This window comes from Tiliqua scincoides, chromosome 6 (genome assembly GCF_035046505.1).
Source record: "Tiliqua scincoides isolate rTilSci1 chromosome 6, rTilSci1.hap2, whole genome shotgun sequence".
In the NCBI taxonomy this organism is placed as follows: domain Eukaryota; kingdom Metazoa; phylum Chordata; class Lepidosauria; order Squamata; family Scincidae; genus Tiliqua; species Tiliqua scincoides.
The window spans coordinates 6,504,372-6,516,495 of NC_089826.1; the positions used below are offsets into that span (position 1 = coordinate 6,504,372).

Here is a 12,124-nt window from a genome sequence, read left to right on the forward strand (position 1 = left end):
TTATTGCATTCCATAGCAGTGCTGGTCAAAAAGAATGCTTGGTTTATGTTTGTTTTGAAATTGAAACATGTTAACCATGTCCGAAAACTGTGGCAACAAAAGACATCTGGGGTGTGTGTGTGTTTGGGGGGGGGAACTTCTTGGGAAACTATTAGTGTCTCTGTAATGCATGCAAGCTCATCTTCTTGCCCCGACTCAGCCTGTCGATGTTGCTGCTTTACAAACAGTGATGGACAAAATGTAGGGCTGGTGAAACACTGAAGCTCTGTCACCAGATCTTCTATCTCAGGGGTATCAAACATAAGGCCCGCAGGCTGAATGCGGCCCCTGAAGCAATATATCTGGCCTCCATTGTATTTGGGCTCTCCCAGCTTGATAATCGGACTTTCTCACATCTTGAAAATGTAAAGATTTGCACATTTTCTCTTTTGTCATTTGCAGCTCATGAGTTTCTGTGTGAGAACAAAGTGCTTATTTCTGGCCATCATCTGCTTAATGATGTCACTGCTTAATGATGTCACTTCCAGCCCTTAGCAGGCACCATGAATGCCATTTGGCCCACTGCAGGTGGTGACTCCAGAGTTCGGTTCCCGGTGGGTTCTGTTCCCGGAACCCCCATGGATACCAAAACCCACAGACAATGAAATCCGTGGGTTAGGGCACCCAGACATCTGAACGCAACCAGAGCTGTGCCCCAGTCGCCTCCAGAGAACGTTCTGATGCCCAGGGAGGACTTGTGTGGCCTCCACAGACCTCAAAAAAGGCTCCCAGACAAGATTGCAACAAAGTTCTGGTGTCATCCAGGAGACACAGTGGGTCCTCAACTGTGGGTTTGGGACAAGCAGTGGGTCAAATTTGCACGTCCCGAATCTGCAGATAAAGAGGACCCACCTATGTATGAAATGATTTTGACACCCCTGGTTTAAAGTCTAGGGTCCTTAATAGCTTAAGAAACTACCTAGGGAATAATTCTCCCAGTTAGAGTCAACATTTTTTTTGAGAAAACTATTATCTGCAAACTAAAAAAAAAAAAAGCTGCTTATTCAAACTTAGTTAGATCCAATTGTATGATGAAGTTGGAACTAAAACCTTACCCTGAGAAGAATGTTAGGAGGAGCGATGCTTGCCTTGTGTTTGAAGTGAATATTGGGAAATGCAAGGATTTGTAAATCCAAGCCAGAAAATATAAAAACCAGCAACATCACTAAATAAAATGAAATTCCAAAAAGTTGGCCCGGGATCACATGACTCCAGCCATTCCAATTCCCCAGCGCCATTCCCCTCCTTCTACGTCCTTTAATTTTGCTTGCTTTATGGTTAGTGCTGAGTCAGCTGACATGGAAGCAATCTGTGCAGGGTCTTGCTGTATGCAACCATGAAGAACGCTATCGTGGCCCAAGTACTGACCCTTGAAGGCCACAGCACTCCCCCACTACAACCGACGTCAGAGTCCAGAAAGCTGCTCATTCAATTAAAAGTCAATTAATTGAAAGAAGCCTTATAAAGCTGACCCCCCCCCCCAATTGCCATGGAGAGTCTGTTTAGAGGAAGAAAACAAAGCTTGTAATTTTTATTAGTGTTCCTTACTCCGGCTTTACCCTGACATTTTAATTTGCTTTCAGAGTTTACTTTTCTGCTCAAGAAACAGAATTAGCAGGCTATGTACTCTATGCATCAACCTGTTAGTGGCTCTACAACTAGCCTAGGAAAAACTGCTTTGGACTAAAGAGCATGCTTTCTTTGCATCCCCCTGCATTTTTATCTAGTAGTCCAGAGACACACACTGGGAAATAGTTTAAAAAACAAAACATATTGCCTTGGCTTACTGGTCTTTGATTGGCAGGTGAGAAGCCAGAAGTGGGTTGTCTCCTGATCTAAGGTGGTCTACTTCAGTGTTTCTCAATCGGTGGTACGGGTACCACTAGTGGTACTTGAGGGGTTTTTTGGTGGTACATGTGGACCCCGCTGCCCAGCAGCAAGACTAAGAATGGTTGGCAACCTTCAGTCTTGAAAGGCTATGGTATAAGCCTACCACACCCGGTATTCCCAGGCGGTCTCCCATCCAAGTACTAACCAGGCCTGACCCTGCTTAGCTTCCGAGATCATGGTATAAGCCTACAGCACCCAGTATTCCCAGGCGGTCTCTCATCCAAGTACTAACCAGGCCTGACCCTGCTTAGCTTCCGAGATCATGGTATAAGCCTACAGCACCCGGTATTCTCAGGCGGTCTCCCATCCAAGTACTAACCAGGCCTGACCCTGCTTAGCTTCCGAGATCATGGTATAAGCCTACAGCACCCGGTATTCCCAGGCGGTCTCCCATCCAAGTACTAACCAGGCCTGACCCTGCTTAGCTTGCAAGATCAGACTAAGAACGTGACACAACAAACAGTGTCAGGAGGCTTGACTCAGCAGGCAGAACTCCAAAGCATGCTTTCCTGAACTCAACAAAGCCCTCCCATCCACCCTGAGTTTCTGACTGGTGTTTGTTCCGTCACATCTGGCTTCCCAACCCAGAAGTAACTGGTGATGGTGTCATCACCCATTACTTTTGGTGGTACTTCAAATAGGTGAACCTTGTGAAGTGGTACAGTGGAGGACAAACCTTGAGAAACACTGATCTACTTCATTAGCAGCTCGTTGTCTTCCTTTTCAGTGACCTGCCTTGAGGATGTGATGAAGACGCAGAAATGGAGGGGCATGAAATCACTAATAAAATAATTAGCCTCACTGGTATTTGGGGGTATAAAATATTCAGGGTAGAACTATGGGTATTGCATGCAAAATATCCCAGGTTCATTTCCAAGTATCTCCAGGTAAAACTTGGGAAGACAAATGTCTGAACACATAAGTGTGTACTGACAGTCAGTGTAGATACCACTGAAGAGGAAGATTACTTAATTTATAGCTGCTTTGACTGTTTTGTGTATTGGGGTTTTAAAATCATGTTTGTCCTTGTAAACCTTGTCTTGTAGACGTGACGGTCTAGAGCGTCTAGAGCGTCTAGACGGTCTAAACCTTGTCTAGAGCGACGGTGGCAGAAAACTCGGGATGAATCCGACCGGACACGGAGTAGAGCCCATTACAGAGCCTATTCCGTGGCGGTGGTAGCAGCGAAGAGATCGTTCTTCTCTGCTACCATTGCGTCTGCTGACAACCGTCCGGCAGAGCTGTTCCGTGTGGTGCGGGGCCTCCTTCATCAGCGCCCCCCCCAGTAGACCAGGAGGAATACACGGTCAGCTGCTGTGACGTGTTTGCGCAACATTTTGCAGATAAAATCGATCGTATTCGTCACAACTTGAATGCCACATTGACAGTGTCTGACGATGTCCCCTTGGCAACTGCTTGTCCTGTGTTGTGGGATTCTTTTCAGCTTGTACAGCCTGAGGATGTGGACAGACTCCTTTGGAGTGTGAGGCCATCTGCCTGCCTGCTCGACCCTTGCCCAGCTTGGTTGATAAGAGCTGCCCGGGGTGGGCTGGCTGAGTGGACAGGGAGGGTGGTCAACTCTTCCTTGATGGAGGGGACGTTACCACTCGCTTTGAAACGGGCGGTGGTTCGCCCCCTCCTGAAGAAGCCCTCCCTGGATTCCACTGTGTTGGATAACTACCGGCCAGTCTCCAACATCCCGTTTCTGGGCAAGGTAATTGAGCGGGTGGTGGCGTCCCAACTCCAGAGGGTCTTGGATGAAGCGGATTATCTGGATCCTTTTCAATCTGGCTTCAGGCCGGGCTTTGGGACGGAAACCGCCTTGGTCGCTTTGGTGGATGACCTACGCCGGGGACTGGACAGGGGGAGTGCGTCCCTGTTGGTCCTGCTGGACCTCTCAGCGGCTTTCGATACCATCGACCATGGTATCCTTCTGGGCCGATTGGCCGAGTTGGGAGCTGGAGGCACTGTTTTGCGGTGGTTCCGCTCCTACTTGGAGGGTCGGTCCCAGATGGTGGTGCTGGGGGATGCCTGTTCGACACCCTGGCCCTTGAGATGCGGGGTGCCACAGGGCTCAATTCTGTCCCCCATGCTATTTAACATCTACATGAAACCGCTGGGAGAGGTCATCCGGGGGTTTGGAGTGGGGTGCCATCAATATGCTGATGACACCCAGCTCTATCTCTCCTTTCCTCCAGACTCCAGGGTGGCGGTTGAGGACCTGGAGCGCTGTCTGGAGGCAGTGAGGATCTGGATGGGGGCTAACAAGCTGAAATTAAATCCGGATAAGACAGAGGCTCTCCTGGTTAGGAAATCCTCGATGCAGGTGCTGGACTATCGGCTTGCGCTGAATGGGGTTGCACTCCCTCTGAAGGAGCAGGTCCGCAGCTTGGGGGTCCACCTGGACTCGCAGCTGCTCCTGGATTCCCAGGTGGCGGCTGTGGCAAGGGGGGCCTTCGCTCAGCTTCGGCTGGTGCGCCAGCTGCGGCCGTACTTGGATCGTGCAGACCTGGCCACGGTGATCCATGCCTCGGTGACATCGAGATTAGATTACTGTTATGCACTCTATGTGGGGCTGCCCTTGAAGACGGTTCGGAAACTGCAACTAGTGCAGAATGCGGCGGCTCGTGTGGTTACTGGAGGTAGGCGGTTCAACCCTGTCAGTCCGCTTCTCCAGCGGCTGCACTGGCTGCCCATTCGTTTCCGGGCCCAATTCAAGGTGCTGGTATTGACCTTTAAAGCCCTATACTGCTCTGGACCAGGGTATCTTAGAGATCACCTGCTCCCGTACAATCCGGCTCGCCCTCTCAGGTCATCAGAGAAGGCCTTTTTACAAGTGCCGCCGCCTAGGGAGGTACGTGGGGCGGCTGCAAGAAATAGGGCCTTCTCAGTAGTGGCACCAACGCTATGGAACTCCCTTCCCCTTGACTTAAGAATGGCTCCCTCTCTTGAGACCTTTCGGCAAGGCCTGAAGACCCTTCTGTTTAAACAGGCCTTCTGAGTTCTTGGCCTTTTAACATCTTTTTAACATCTTTTAATATTTTTTACAGGCCTGATTCTTTTATGACTTGCTGCTGCTCTATGCTCTTTTTACCTATTTTTTTTACTCTGACTGCTGTTTTTAGTATGTGTTAATATGTTTTTATTTGTTTTTTAAATTGTTTTTAATATGTTGTAAGCCGCCTTGAGTCCCTTTGGGGAGAAAGGCGGGGTAGAAATAAAGTTATTATTATTATTATTATTATTATTATTATTGTAATCCTTTATTCTCTTACATTTTTTTCATTCTTGACAGTGGGCTATATGCACTGCTGATTTATTTGGTTATATATGGTACGTGTGGTTGATTATTTTTTTTTTACAATTCTTTTTTGTATGAGTATTTATTTGATATTCCTTAAGCTGCCTTATGTATATCTATTCCTATGCATCCTTGCTTGTAACTACATGTATGGCAGTACTGTGACTGCCGGCACGCATGCAGGGGTCAGCGCATGCAGAGAGCTGCACTAGAGCAAAGACTGTCACATTCTCCTCTGTGACCTTAAAATCAGTGTAGGGGTTAAACGCTGATCGTGACACTTGCTGTAATGTAAAGTGAATGGCTCTGATCACTGCATTGAGAGCCACAGGACTAGTTTTGTATGCCCAGAGGGTCTTTTCACTTATCTCTGAGTGTGCATGTGATGATGATGATGATGATGATGATGGTCATGGGGAATCCTAGTGATGCCTCTGTTATCATTTCCAAACATCTCGTTCTGGTGTCAAATGCAGACAGAGAGAGAAGAATGTGGGTAGATAGAATGGGAGAATGATAACTGAATCAAAATAAAATTTGGCTGCTTCTTCACTCTAGTTAGGAGACCTCTAGGAAGGGCTAGCACATGATTTTGTTTTTCCATTGTGTGTTCCAATCCACTGTCCACCCATTCAGTGGATCAATTCCCACATTGCCAGGCAATGAGAAAGGGGTATCTTTAGCCAGAGCAGCAACTGTTACCCTACACATCCCTGATCTTATCTGATCTTGGAAGCTAAGCAGGGTTAGGCCTGGTTAGTACTTGGATGGGAGACCACCTAGGAATACCGGATGCTGTAGGCTTATACCATGATCTCGGAAGCTAAGCAGGGTCAGACCTGGTTAGTACTTGGATGGGAGACCACCTAGGAATACCGGATGCTGTAGGCTTATACCATAGTCTTTCGAGACTGAAGGTTGCCAACCATCTTTAGCCAGGGATTTCAGCAGACTCTAGCCCCTTGCCTCCTAGTAGATTAAACTCTGGGGATCAAGGACACCTCTAGACTAGGTAGATAGATGGCAAGGGCTTGGACCTCACCGGCCAGGCCCTGTAAAACCCTAATCTCTGAGTGAGCTTCTCAGGTTGAGCAACTTGTTTGAGCAACGTAAGAGTTCCACAGAAATCCTGAAGAGTCACCAGGTTCAATTGACTGTTCTGTGCAAGGTAGTTTCATAGTTATTTTTCACATTTTTATGCCACCCTTCCTCCAAGAAGCTTAGGGTGGTGTAGGTCGTTCCTCCCCTCCTTTATGTTCTCACAACAACCCTGTGAGGTAGATTAGGCTCTGACGCAAAATCTCCCAGGAATCTTTGTGGCTGAGTGGAGATGTGAACCTGGATCTTCCAGGTCTAAGCCCAACACAGGAACCGCTACACCATCCTGGGTCTCATATGTTGGTCTTGATTGAGTCTGACCCTCCGTCAGGTTGACCGAATCATCAGAACCATGCCACAACATAAACAGGAAACCTAGAAGTTGGTCCTAATGAAAGCTATCTGGGAAAAATGTTGGTAGCTAATTGACTTTGCATTGAAAACAGCAAGGGCAGGATGGCAAGGACATCATTTAATCTCTTTTATGTAAATAAGAGGTAGCGATTAGGGTGTTGGCCAGCTGACACAGTCACCGTCCGCTTTCATAAGACCAAGGTACTCTGGCTTAGTTAACGGGAACTGCAGTAAATCCCATTTCATTTCACCTAAGCTGATAAAGACTTTACAATTTATTGGTCCATGGCATTAAAGCAATGCCATTAGAATGCTGGGAATAAAGGTTAACACAGTCTCAGTTTTGATTGTGTGATGCTTCGGGGAGAACTGAGGCTGCCAGACCAGGGCAGATGGGAAGGGAGGAAGGAAAAGGTATTCATCAAGGAAAACACTGCTGAGAGCATTAGCAACTTGTCCGCAGTCTGTTGGGTGTCTGGCCTACCCATTGATTCAGCTCCGTGAATAGGAACTAATTATAGTGTCTAATGGAGATGGAAATTGTTTTTGCAGAAGTCAATGAGATTTGCAGCAACTGTTACCCTGAACATGTCCGATCTTGTCTGATCTCGGAAGCTAAGCAGGGTCAGGCCTGGTTAGTACTTGGATGGGAGACCACCTGGGAATACCGGGTGTTGTAGGCTTATACCATAGTCTTTCAAGACTGAAGGTTGCCAACCAATCAATGAGATTTCATGTTCTTCCTGCTTGGAATTAACCAACAGGACACCCCTTCTTTTACTTCACACCCCTCATTAAAACCACTTTTAATGTGAAACCCTTGGCATAACCCTAGTATGTCTCCATGCTGTACTGTATCCAAATCTGAGTACGTGTAATTGAAATGAATGCACATTCTTTCCTTGTTTACTCTGCCTCCATTTTTCACCCCTTTCAGTGTTGTCTCATAAGAACAGCCCCATTGGATCAGGCCATAGGCCCATCTAGTCCAGCTTCCTGTATCTCATAGCGGCCCACCAAATGCCCCAGGGAGCACACAAGACAACAGACACAACCTGCATCCTGGTGCCCTCCCTTGCATCTGACATAGCCCATTTCTAGAATCAGGAGGTTGCACATACATATCATGGCTTGCAACCCGTAATGGATTTTTCCTCCAGAAACTTGTCCAATTCCCTTTTAAAGGCATCTAGGCCAGATGCCGTCACCACATCCTGTGACAAGGGGTTCCACAGACCAACCACTGAGTTGGGTTTTGGATCATAAGCCCCTTAACGAGAGGGACCTGTGATCTCCTGCTTTAAGAATGCAAGAGCTCTGTTGTATCAGGTCAGGGGTGTCCAAACTTTTCAGCAGGAGTGCCACATCATCTCTCTGACACTGTGTCAGTGTTCGGGGAAAAAAAGGAATTAATTTACATTTCAAATTTGAATAAATTTACATAAATGAATATATTAGAGATGGAACTTATATGTATGAATGAAGGTCTTGCAATAGTTCAAGGCCTATAAAAGGTCTTGCACAAAGCAAGTCTGGCCTTTCCAGCACTGCCAGTGCTGCATCACAGACGTGAAACAGCAAGCAGTGGAGTTTAACCAGTTGCCCTACACTGAGAGCAGTTGCCTCGGGCCAGCAAGGGCTCCAGAAAGTCTCTGGACGGCCAGAGGCTCACTGGAGACTGGAGGCTCCCCGCGGGCCGGATTGGGAGGCCCCGAGAGCTGCAAGTGGCCCCTGGGCCAGGGTTTGGGCACCCCTGTATTAGATCAAAAGTCCAGCATGATCTTCCCTGCAGCAGTCAGCCAGGTTCCTCTAGGAAGCACACAAGTGGGGCATAGCGACAATCCCTGGTTGTTGCCCTCTAGCAGGATTCAGAGGTATCCTGGCCTCTAAACATGAAACTTCAACATCACTGTGATGGCTGCTGGCCAGTGACAGATCTCTTTCCATTTTTTTAAAGCATCTCTCAGCTAATGGTGATCACTACATTAATGCTGCTAAATACACAAGCAAACAAACCTTACAAATATACAGGGCAACATGGAACTTCTGTCTCTTGGGATGCACTGAGTTTCCCATGAATGCCTTCTTGCAAAGAGACTGAAGGAAGGAAGGAGCTGTCAACTCATTGCAGGACCATAAACAATTCTGGGGAAGCCCATGGCTGTCCAGAACCCTGATTAAAACCCATGAGCGGGAGCATTTCCCCCAAATGAGACAATCAGATAATTGACCTAATCGTCAGCATCTCATGATGTTGATGGTGAATTCTGAAATGCTGCCCCCAAGGTCTGGTTAGTTGCACCACCTGCTATTTTCCAGGTGTTTGAGAACCACCAGCAGCAATTGAAAAGGCAGCATCATGTTTCTTTTCACTTAATAATAATACAGGTATTTATATACCGCCTTTCTTGGTCGTCAGATTTCTCCTCAGACTTTATTCCAGGCGGTTTACAAAGGCAGGCTGTTCTAAATCCCCGTAGGGATTTTTACAATTGAAAGGTTCTATCTTTCAAGAACCACAACATTTCAGATGGAACTTTCTGATGTAGTATCAGATTCTGGCCTCCAGTTTCCTCCCACGCAAGCTGACAAGCAGCTCCTTCATCTCTCACGTGGAGGGCAGCCAAGACGCTTCTTCGCTCACACCGAAGAGCAGGTGGAATAACTCGACTCGGCTTGTCAGCTGCTTCAAGGTCTCACCATTCATGGTGCCAGTGGCCTCGAACTGGCGACCTGCGGATGTTATCTTCAGGCAAACGGAGGCTCTACCCTCTAGACCAGACCTCCTGCCCAGACCAGACTCCTGCCCTTAAGAGGGTTGCTTCATGAGGATGACTGAAAGATGAAAGTTCTGGAATCTGCCAAGGACCCCTGAGGCTGTAACTGCTGATAGGCACAGCTCACAGCTTCTAAGGCAAGTTTCAAAGCAGGCACAGTCTCTCCAAAGTTCTGCTGCTATATGTAGATTTGCCTGGAAAGCTCACATTCGGTGATAACGAGGCAGGATGTATCTCATGCTGTTACAATTGACAAAACTTTGCCTAACTAATAAGCATGCCGTGTGTGTGTATATACAGATGTGCACCGCTTAACGACGGACCGCCTAATGACGGACCACATATATGACCGTGGTCAAAACACAACAAAGAGTCTTAGTGATCCATAGGACTCCCATAGCCTGTAGCAGTGTGTCTGTTTCCACAAAAGAGAGGTGCTTAATGCTAAGAAGAGGCAGTCTATCTCCAGTAGCCTGTGCAGCCAGCTAGTGTCTTGCAGGGAGTGTCTGTTTACACATCAATGGCACTAGATTGGGTGGAATGTTCGCTTAACAACTGAACTGCACAACAACGGGGGTTGGAGACCATATCCCCATTGTTAAGCGGCACACACTTGTATATGCAACCTGAACATTGCATTATGGACCTTTTCTTCAATGGCAAGAAGATTGAAGAACCTTTTCTTCTTCTGCTCTTTTTGCATTTAGCGGAAAAAAAAAATTACTGAAGCAGTTTCCCCCAAATACAAATGCCAAACCAGTTCTTATTATGTCAGTTGTGCAGTACTAGGAAAAAAAAAAAAGTTTGAGGAATGATCTCATAGGCATTCTTTAGCATGGATCTGTCAAATATTGACTGTCCTTCACTCCTTTCTAAAAACAGCGCCTGTCTCTGTGAGCGCTGCTATCCTCACCCATGCTCCGCACCTCTCCTCTATGTTTGTACTAAAGACGCATACTGTAGATGGAGGGCAATGGCTTTTTTTTTGTCTTTGGCAGTTCTGTCTACTCACTTGTTGCAAAATTATCTGGTTGGTTAGGACTTTGACGTAGAATTTCCAACCTGTTTGATCAAGTTTGAACCTGCAGCATGAACCCTGCCAGGAGTCACACGGAAACAGTAGCATAGCTAGAGCGGGTGCAAAGCACCGAGTTTTGCAGGCACCTGAATGCGCCACGCAAAGGGCTCCACCTTCCCTTCAGAGCCATTCCTGGCAGCCTCCGTTTTGCTCTTGCCACCAGGAATGGCTCCAAAGGGGAAGGGGAGGGGCCCCTTGCAATGGCGCATTCAGGCACCTGCAAAACTTAGTGCTTTGCACTGCCTCTAGCTATCCTACTGCAGGGAAGAACCAGAGGCAAGGGCACTGTCCAGGAGTGGCCAAAGCCAAGCTCTGGTGCAACAGAGCTTCTTGTAGTGGGGGATTCGATTATTAGAAACATAGAGAGGGGGGTTTGCGACGGATGTGAGGACCGCATGGTGACTTGCCTGCCTGGTGCGAAGGTTGCGGACATCACTTCTCGTCTAGACAGGCTGGTAGACAGTGCTGGGGGAGAGGTAGCGGCTGTGGTGCATGTCGGCACCAACGATGTGGGCAAGTGTAGCTGGGAGGTCCTGGAGGCCAAATTTAGGCTTTTAGGCAGGAAGCTGAAAGCCAGGACCTCAAAGGTAGCGTTCTCTGAAGTGCTACCTGTTCCACGCGCAGGGCCAGCTAGGCAGGCGGAGATCAGGGGTCTCAATGCGTGGATGAGACGGTGGTGTAGGGAGGAGGGGTTTAGATTTGTTAGGCACTGGGGAACGTTTTGGGACAAGCGGGGCCTGTACAAGAGGGACGGGCTCCATTTGAACCAGAATGGAACCAGACTGCTGGCGCATAACATTAAAAAGGTGGCAGAGCAGCTTTTAAACTGATCCCTGGGGGAAGGCCGACAGGAGCCGAGGGGCATCCGGTTCGGGACTCCTCATCCCTATGGGATGAGGATGGGGAGGTTAGAGAACAACAAGACAAAGGCAGGGTAGGAGAAGAAATTGGGAAAGGTAGGGTGATGGGATGTGATAGACGGTTTGGCACAATGAGAGGATGCGGGGACAAAGGAGCGAATAAGCAGCCCATCCTGGGGCATTCCGTGTATAAATGCTTTTATGCGAATGCCCGAAGTCTACGAGCAAAGGTGGGAGAACTGGAATGTCTGGTGACAAGGGAAAATATTGACATAGTGGGCGTAACGGAAACCTGGTGGAATGCGGAGAATCAGTGGGATACCGCAATCCCGGGCTATAAACTCTACAGGAGGGACAGGCAGGGGCGTGTTGGAGGTGGGGTGGCCCTCTATGTTAAGGAAGGGATAGAATCCAGCAAAGTAGAGATTGAAGGTGGGTCCGACTCCACCGTAGAATCTCTGTGGGTTAAATTACCAAGCTTGTGCAGCGATGTAATACTGGGGGCGTGCTATCGTCCTCCAGACCAGAAATCTGATGGGGACCTTGAAATGAGGAAACAGATCAGGGAGGTGACAAGGAAGGACAGGGTTGTAATCATGGGGGACTTCAATTATCCTCATATTGACTGGGTCAATTTGTGTTCTGGTCACGATAAGGAAACCGGATTTCTTGACGTGCTAAATGACTGTGGCTTAGATCAGCTAGTCACGGAGCCCACCAGAGGACA

General features: G+C 47.9%; 1 protein-coding gene and 1 pseudogene across 1 annotated transcript in view; both read left to right on the forward strand.

Moving 5' to 3' along the window:
* Window positions 1–12,124, forward strand: part of ADAMTS3 (ADAM metallopeptidase with thrombospondin type 1 motif 3) — a 138,493-nt gene that overhangs the window by 57,600 nt on the left and 68,769 nt on the right. The window lies entirely within an intron of this gene.
* Window positions 7,246–7,365, forward strand: LOC136656445 (5S ribosomal RNA; annotated as a pseudogene).